The sequence below is a fragment of the Stegostoma tigrinum genome, chromosome 41, assembly GCF_030684315.1.
Source record: "Stegostoma tigrinum isolate sSteTig4 chromosome 41, sSteTig4.hap1, whole genome shotgun sequence".
Classification (NCBI taxonomy): Eukaryota; Metazoa; Chordata; class Chondrichthyes; order Orectolobiformes; family Stegostomatidae; genus Stegostoma; species Stegostoma tigrinum.
This window is the reverse complement of record NC_081394.1, coordinates 2,024,308-2,032,941: the sequence shown is the minus strand read 5'-3', so window position 1 is coordinate 2,032,941 and position 8,634 is coordinate 2,024,308. Positions and strand designations below refer to the sequence as shown.

The 8,634-nt window shown below is 49.2% G+C and overlaps 1 protein-coding gene across 3 annotated transcripts in view; it reads left to right on the top strand.

The window, feature by feature from the left end:
• Window positions 1-1,112: 1,112 nt before the first annotated feature.
• The window catches only part of LOC125448410 (hepatic and glial cell adhesion molecule-like), a 69,816-nt gene continuing 62,294 nt past the window's right edge, over window positions 1,113-8,634 (top strand). For all 3 annotated transcript variants that reach the window (XM_048523717.2, XM_048523719.2, XM_059641400.1), the window contains exon 1: window positions 1,113-1,418. The gene's annotated coding sequence lies outside the window, so the exon portion shown is untranslated. The remainder of the gene's footprint in view (window positions 1,419-8,634) is intronic.

Sequence of the window (8,634 nt, the reverse complement as noted above, 5' to 3'; positions counted from 1 at the left end):
TTACAGAGATAGTAGGAAATGCAGATGCAAGATAACAAGGTGTGGAGCTGGATGAACACAGCAGCAGAGGAGGAGGGAAGCTGACGTTTCGTCTCTGGACCTTTCTTCAGAAAAAAAAATTCAGATTTTTTCTGAAGAAGAGTCCAGACCTGAAACATCAGCTTCCCTCCTCCTCTGCTGCTGCTTGGCCTGCTGTGTTCATCCAGCTCCACATCTTTTTCATACAGAAGATGAGATGGGGAAGAGGTTAACGATGAAACAATAGTTGGAGATAGAACCCAAAGGGAGAGGGAGAGCAGTTGCGATGGCTCAGTGGTTAGCAATAGATAGTGGGGACCCGGGTTCGATCCTACCCTTGGGATCAGTGTCGAGTTTGCACGTTCCCCCCTGTGTCTGTGTGCCCTCCTCCATAATGCAAAAAAAAAATGAGTGCTAAATCGTCCCCGTTGTGTGGAGGTAAGCGTTGGCTCGCCATGGGAAAAATGCAGGGGTTGAGGGTTTAGCTTTTTGGTTGGAATGCTCTCTGGAGGGTCAGTGCGGACACGATGGGCCGAACGGCCCGCCTCCACACTGCAGGGATACTGCGAAATCGAACAAATAACGGTCAGTCTTTGGAGAGAGACTGAGGGAGGAAGGGATAACTATTACTTGGGTTATTAGTTAATCAGGCGATGGTTTTGGGTCGTGTGTGTGTATTTTGTTTTGGGGGGAGGAGGCGACCTTAAGCGTTTGCAATCCCAATTTTAAATCCGGAAACCTGCAGAGTTCCCAACTGGGAAATGATGTTGCTGAGTTTATGTGGTTCAGACTTTCTGTAGCAATTCGAAAGTGGAATGAAGTGTGTTTAAGTGCACGTTCCTGTACAAATAGTTCTCGGAACCGTCTTAAACAACACACAGCCCCCCAACCCGCCCCCGCCCCCCCCCCCCCGCCCCCAGAAAAAAAGAAAATGAAGAAAACCTTCACTCATTCCTGCAGCCAGGATTTCTGGCTGCATTCCAGAGTTTGCAAAGATTTCAGAGAGACTCAGAACTTGTTTGGGGGCATGGTGTGGGGAAGTGGGACCGGGAGTGTAATTTCTTCATCCACACCCCAGGGTCGGTCGCCAGGAGAGAAATCTCTGTTTGGAATGCGGGGAATTTTGCTTTTTGGCCGTAAGTGATGTTGATGCATCGCTTCCTGGTTCGGGTTGGGATTTCACCTGAAACGACCAGATCATCAAAGAACCCCGGATTTCAAACAAAAACACAGAAGAGAGCTGCCGACTTGCTCCAGCTCCAGTTAAGCGTTTTTTTTAATGAAGAGAGCAGTAGCGGGGACAGCAACTCCAGATCGACTCCAAAAGCTCAGCAAAGCAAATGCATGTAACAGAACCGGGTCTGCTTCTGATTGAAATAGCTTAAAGCAGTGATCCCCAGGTAGGTCTGCTTTCAATTCTTTCCACACACGTCTCTATTCGATCACACTAGCTGCATTTGCTACTCAGAATGGAGCTAAGTGCGTTCAGTGCGAACAGAGAACTTTCCTTCAGCCTGCGCTAAGCGCTCACTTGTCGTGCGGTGAGCAGTTTGAAGGAAAGATTGGGGCTGCAGTTTCTCTAGGATGATCCCTGATATGGAGGGATTATCTTACGGACAAATGTTGAACTGGTTGGGATTCTACTCACTAGAGTTTAGAAGAGTGAGAGGTGATCTCCGTGAAACATACATGATTCGTAAGGGGCAAGTAAACGCTGAGAGGACATTTCCCTCTCACGGGAGGGGAAAGACCAGACGCTACAGTCTCAGGGAGTGATGTGCCGTTGTCGCACTGGGGTGGACAAGGTCAGAAGCCAGGTTGTAGTCCAAAAGGTTTATTTGAAATCACAAGCTTTTGGAGCCTCCGTCCTTCTAACGACTGAGGCAGGAGCGACGCTTGGAAAGCTTGTGTTTTCAAATAAACCTGTTGGACTACAACCTGGTGTCACCTGACGGCCTTAGAATAAAGGGAGCCAATTTAAGGCTGAGATGAAGAAGTATTTGTTAGAAAATAGAACATAGAACTGCACAGCAGAGGAACGGGCCATTCGGCCCACAGTGTTGAGCCGAACGTGATGCCACGTTAAACTAATCCCTTCTGCCTGCCCTTGGTCTATATCCCTCCATTCCTCGCATATTCATGTGCTTATCTAAAAGCCCCTTAAAGGCCCCTATCGTATCTCCACCATGGGCCCTGACAGCGCATTCCACACTCCTACCTCTCTCTGTGCAAAAAACGGGCCTCTCACATCTCCTTTGCCCCCTCTCACCTTAAATGCAAGTTTAACATTAGACATTTCAAAAACAAAGTTGCTGGAAAAGCTCAGCAGGTCTGGCAGCATCTGTGAAGGAGAAAACAGAGTTAACGTTTCGGGTCCGGTGACCCATCCTCAGAACAGATCCTTCTGAGCAAGGGTCACCGGACCCAAAATGTTAACTCTGTTTTCTCCTCCACAGATGCTGCCAGGCCTGCTGAGCTTTTCCAGCAGCTTGGCTTCTGTTCCTGATTTATAGCATCCGCAGTTCTTTCGGTTTTTATTGGACATTTCAACTCTGGGGGAAAAAAAATAGATTCTGACCTTCACTCCTATCTCTGCATCATGTAATTTTATTGCCGTATATCAAATTAATCTCTCTCAGAGAGTTGTGAGTCTTTAGAATTCCTTGTCACAGAGAGCTGTGGGGGCAGATTCCTTGTGCATATTTAAGACTGAGGTTGATCCTGAATCAGTTGGGGAAACAAGGATTACAGGGATAGGGCAAGAAGGTGGATGTGAGGAATGCCAGAGAAAGCTTGAGGGGCCGAATGGCCCACTCCTATCCCTATTTTTCATTATTCACTCGAGCGACACAGGCATCAGTGACTGGACCCAACATATTATTGCCTCATTCCGAGCTGCCGCCCCCCCGCCATGAGAAGGTGGAGGTGAGCTACCTCTATGAACCACTGTGCTGTAGGTGGACCCACAATGCCCCTTAGGGAGGGAATTCCAGGATTCTGATCCAGCCACACTGAAGGAATGAGGATATATTTCCCAAGCCAGGATGTTGAGTGGCTCGGAGGGGATCTCAGGGGTGGTGTTCCCATGTATCTGCTGTCCCCTGCCCTTCTAGATGGAAGTGGGTGTGGAAGGTGCTGTCTGAGGATCTTTGGTGAATTTCTTATGGTTTCATGGTCTCCTTACATTGAGAGAATTGGAGCACAAGAGCAGTACAGGGCTGTAATTGTATGGGAACTTGGTGACACCACACCAGGAGTGGTGCGTGCAGTTTTGGTCTCTTAATCTGAGGCAGGAAGTCCTGGCAATGGAGGAAATATGTAAATAATCACTTCATCAGCTTTTAACTCCAATTTTAAGCTTCCCGGTTGCTGTGGTGAGATTTGAATGCAATTCTCTGAATTTTTGACGCAGATATCTGAGAGGTTCATTGGCGAAAACAACAGCAGCGGGGTTGGGAGTGTTGTTGGGAGTGGTACATTGGGAATCTTGGGATTGCCCTATCAGCTGGCAGGGATTGGTAGCTTCTGGCCGGCCATGGGAAGATGTGACCAAGTGAGGATGGGGAGAACAAGTCGGAATGCTGCGCGATGTGGCGGAAGGTACCGACTTAGCAGTTTGTTTTTGAGGCAAATGAACAAGGATGCTGGGGATTGCGGGGTGAGGCAGGATGGGGGAGAGGGGTTGCTGTCAGAGGAGCTGACTCCAACGAGAGGCATGAGGCAGATTCAAAGTGGTTGCTGTTGTGTTCTGATCTTTTGGTGCAGAAGGGGTTTGGTCAAATGAGACTGTGGGAATTCTAGCTCCCCAGGGGAAGCCTCACGAGAATGCTGTCATGGGGAAAGGGACCCCACTGGGATACAGCAAGCAGGGAAGATCCCGACTGGAGGGCCGCAGCTTGTGACGGATCAACCGGCCACACTGTCCCAACTGTGGGATCTTGCTGTGGCAACACCTGACAGTCATGGGGTGCCATCCCAGCACCACTTCAGGGAGAAAAGCCAGGCTTTTCACAGCTAATGGCCGTGCTACACAATTGCCAGGCAATGATGATCTAACCAGTGGTCCTTGCCATTCGACCAGGGCCATCATCCTGTATTAACACCCATAAACTGAAATGGTCCTGCCAGATTAACACGAGTGAGTCAAGAGGCCGGGAATCCTGTGATGGTTAACTCACCTCCTGACTCCCCAAAGCCCCTGCCTACCACCAACAAAAGGGACAAAGTTGCTGGAAAAGCTCAGTAGGTCTGGCAGCATCTGTGAAGGAAAAAACAGAGTTAACATTTCGAGTCTGATGAATTCTGAGCAAGGGTCACCGGACCTGAAACATTAACTCTGTTTTCTCCTTCACAGATGCTGCCAGACCTGCTGAGCTTTTCCAGCAACTTCTGTTTTTGTTCCTGATTTAAAGCATCCGCAGTTCTTTTGGTTTTTAACAAGGGACAAGTCAGGAAGTGAGGGAATGCTCCCCACTTTAGTGAATAAGTTCACAAAGAGGAAAGGTTTGAAGGGATAGTAGGAACTGTTGATGCTGGAGAACCTGAGATAACAAGGTGTAGAGCTGGATGAACACAGCAGGCTGAGCAGCAGCAGATGAGCAGAAAGTCTGACATTTCGGGCCTAGACTCTTCTTCATCTGAAGAAAGCCCATTTCTGAAGAAGGGTCTAGGCCCAAAACGTCAGCCTTCCTGCTCCTCTGATGCTGCTTGGCCTGCTGTGTTCATCCAGCTCCACACCTTGTTATCTTGGTTGGAATATGAAAGCAGTGATGTACTTCTGAGGCATTACAAAGCTCTAGTTAGGCCCCATTTAGAATACTGTGTACAATTTTGGGCCCCACACCTCAGGAAGGACATACTAGCCCTGGAGTGTGTCCAGTGGAGATTCACACGGATGATCCCTGGAATGGTAGGTTTAATGTATGAGAAACAGCTAAGGATCCTGGGATTGTACTCATTAGAGTTTAGAAGGTTGCGGGGAGATCTAATAGAAACTTACAAGATAATGTATGGTTTAGAAGGGGTGGACGCTAGGAAGTTGTTTCTGTTAGGCGGGGAGACTAGGACCCGTGGGCACAGCCTTAGAATTCAAGGGGGTAAATTTAGAACGGAAATGAGGAGACATTTCTTCAGCCAGAGATTGGCGGGCCTGTGGAATTCATTGCCATGGAGTGCAGTGGAGGCCGGGATGTTAAATGTCTTCAAGGCAGAGATTGATAAATTCTTGATCTCACAAGGAATCAAGGGCTGCGGGGGGAGTGCAGGGAAGTGGAGTTGAAATGGCCATCAGCCATGATTAAATGGCGGAGTGGTCTTGATGGGCTGAATGGCCTTACTTCCACTCCTATGTCTTATGGTCTTATCTAAGGTTTGAAGGGATAGGGCCAAACCAGTTTCATTTGGGAACATTGTTGGCATGGTCTGGTGAGAGTCTGTTTTTGTGCTGTATGACTCTATAACTCTAGAAGGACGAGGGCAGCAGGGACATGGGAATGCCACCCCCCTGCAAATACCCCTCCGAGCCGCTCACCATCCTGATGTGCAAAGAGATCGCCGTTCCTTCAGTGTCAAAATCTTGGAATTCCCTCTCTAAGGGACATTGTGGGTCTGTCTACAGAACATGGGGACTGCAGCCGGTCAAGAAAGCAGCACCCCCACCTTCTCAAGGTGGCGGGGTGCAATGAGGGACGGGGTAATAAATGCTGGGCCATCCCCAAGCTGCCCTTAAGGGGGCAGTAGTGGGGAACACAGCACTGTCAGAAAGTTCTGTCTCTCACAGGCCTCACCAATTGGCGTCAAATCTGCTGGGAGACTGTGGTTGTAACTGGAGGAGCAGGAAGGTGGAACAGAGAGGAATGTGGAGAATTTTGTGAACAGAGAGAGAGAGAGAAAGGGAGACATAGAAATAAACTGAGGAAGATGAGCTCTCATTGGAATCAGGAAGGAGGGAGAGTTTCCAAAAACATGTGGGGTTGGTGGGGGGGGTTTAGGTGGCGGGGGATATAGAGGGCAGAACATACCTGTGGCGGGGTCCAGCATCCGTGATCAGGTGGAAAACAGAACAGAATGAGACGACAAACTGGCCGAAGGCACATGGCCAGCGTTTTAACCCTTACGGGGTTGGGGAGAGATCACGATCGCGTCTGACGTTTGCGGGATCTTTCTGTGCCTACAGGGCACATCCCCCCAACCAACCCCTCAAAGAGCGGGGTGGGGGGGGGGTGCTGAAGTTAGGTGCTAGAAAAACGCAGCTGCCCCTTTTGCAAACTGGGGAATCCATCGCCCCTGCGCTGGGTTGGGGGGGGTGGGGGGGAGGATCCTTGTCTCAGCGCCCAGCAGAGTTTGGGGCTGAATCCGTGTGATAAAATCCGAAATCCAGAGTTAGCTAACTCACCGCTCATTCGCAACAAAACCCTTCTGATTCTGAATTCCTCGGATCTGTTGAAATCCCTGCTGGTGGCCATTAGGCCCATCGAGCCAGCTCCTACCATTCAGTGAGAACGTGTGCTACTCTGACAATCCTACACATCCCTGCTCCTTTAAACCTCCCCACCACCACCACCCCCCCCCCCCCCGCCGTCCTGTGCCCTTTCCTGATTAAATAGCCATCTGATATAAAACAGCCAATTGTCTAAGGCAACAGGAAATAGCTGCAGAAACACACAGCGTCTGTGGAGAGAGAGGAGTTAATGTTTCCATTCCAGACTCCTTCCTTCAGCACTGATGTGAGCTCCCTGTTTTTCTCTCTCTTCGCAGAAATCTGCTGAGTTATTTCCAGCTACTTCTGTAATTAGAGTTGTAGAGCTGTACAGCACTGAAACAGACCCTTCGGCCCAACTCGACCAGATCTCCTAAATTAATCTAGTCCCATTCCCCAGCATTTGGCCCATGTCCCTCTAAACCCTTCCTATCCATGTCCCCATCCAGATGCCTTTTAAATGCTGTAACTGTACCAGCCCCCATCACTTCCTCTGGCAGCCCGTTCCATGCACGCACCATCCCCTAGATCCCTTTTTAATCTTTCCTCTCCCACCTTAAACCCTCCAGTTATGGACTCCCCTACCCCTGAGGAAAAAAAGATCTTGTCTATTCACCCCACCCATGCCCCTCATGACTTTATACAACGCTGTAAGGCCAGCCTCTGATGCTCCACGGAAAATAGCCCCAGCCTATTCAGCCTCTCCTTGTACCATAAATCCTCCAAGTTTAAAAATCTCTCAACCCCGTTGAGTCTATAACCTGGTGTCTTGTGATTTTCGAGCATCTCCTCCCCAGTCCAACACTAGTACCTCCCGCCTCATGTCGATCAATCTCAGCCATATCGCACTCAGCTCTGCTTATCTCTAACTTCTGTATGACAACATTCTGTGACCTTTCACACAGAGTGGGCTGTAATAATTAAACTATTTCGTCAGTTCTCGAATCCCATGTGCTGGTCAGGGAACGGGAGTGGAAGGAAGATTCAAGAACAAACTACTGAAGCGCTTTCATCTCCAACAAAAGTTTTTGTGCTCCTGAGATGCTGCTTGGCCTGCTGTGTTCATCCAGCTCCACACTTTGTTACCTTGGATTCTCCAGCATCTGCAGTTCCTACTATCTGTGATACAGTAATTAAGCCCTTACAGAATCAGCCTCAATATTTTACGTTGGAAACCTTTCTGTGCCACGGCAAATAATGAAGAGGTAACACAGAGTGTGGAGCTGGAGGAACACAGCGGGCCAAGCTGGTGAAGGGTCTAGGCCCGAAACGTCAGCTTTTGTGCTCCTGAGATGCTGCTGGGCCTGCTGTCTTCCTCCAGCCCCACACTATTATCTCTGACTCCAGCATCTGCAGTTCTTGCTATCTCTAAATGATGAAGAGGCTTCTTCCTTCCCCAGGGGCTCCTACATACATTTGCATCGAATTTCTGAAAATGGCCTTCAGGGAAGACAGCAAAGCCCTGAGGAAGGGTGTGGAGCATGTTAATATTGATAAAGGGAGACGCTGTCCCGTGGGGAGGGGCATAAGGGACAGTCACCAGTGGGACATGGATTGGAGAGAGTTAGAGGAGGATTTTGCTTGTTGAGACGTTGTGATCAGGGATCGAGAGGGAGCAGGTTCAACAAGAAATGTCATAACAGCAGAAAGGGGGAAACCTGGAGGAATTTTGCAAGGGCAGTCATATTATCGAGCACTCGCACTGAAGAGACTGTTCGAACAGCTTCTTCTGCGCTGATTTCTAAAGGCGGCCACTTAAAAATCCAGGGGCAGAAAGGTGCTCAGAGATAATGGGATCTGCAGATGCTGGAGAATCCGAGATAACAAAATGTGGAGCTGGATGAACACAGCAGGCCAAGTAGCATCTTAGACCCTTCAAGGGTCTAGGCCTGAAATGTCAGCTTTGGTGCTGCTTGGCCTGCTGTGTTCATCCAGCCCCACACTTTGTTATCGCACAATGGTAGGCGTCTGTATCAACCCAGATCAAAGCACGAAGTGCATATACACAGGCCTGTGCTGCTGCAAACTGAGTTTTGGATCCGATCCAATGAGGAAGCACTCGAGTTATTTCTGCGAATTCAGTTGGGAAATACATTTACAGTCACAGGCGAGCACATACTTCACACTTCCTGATTGCT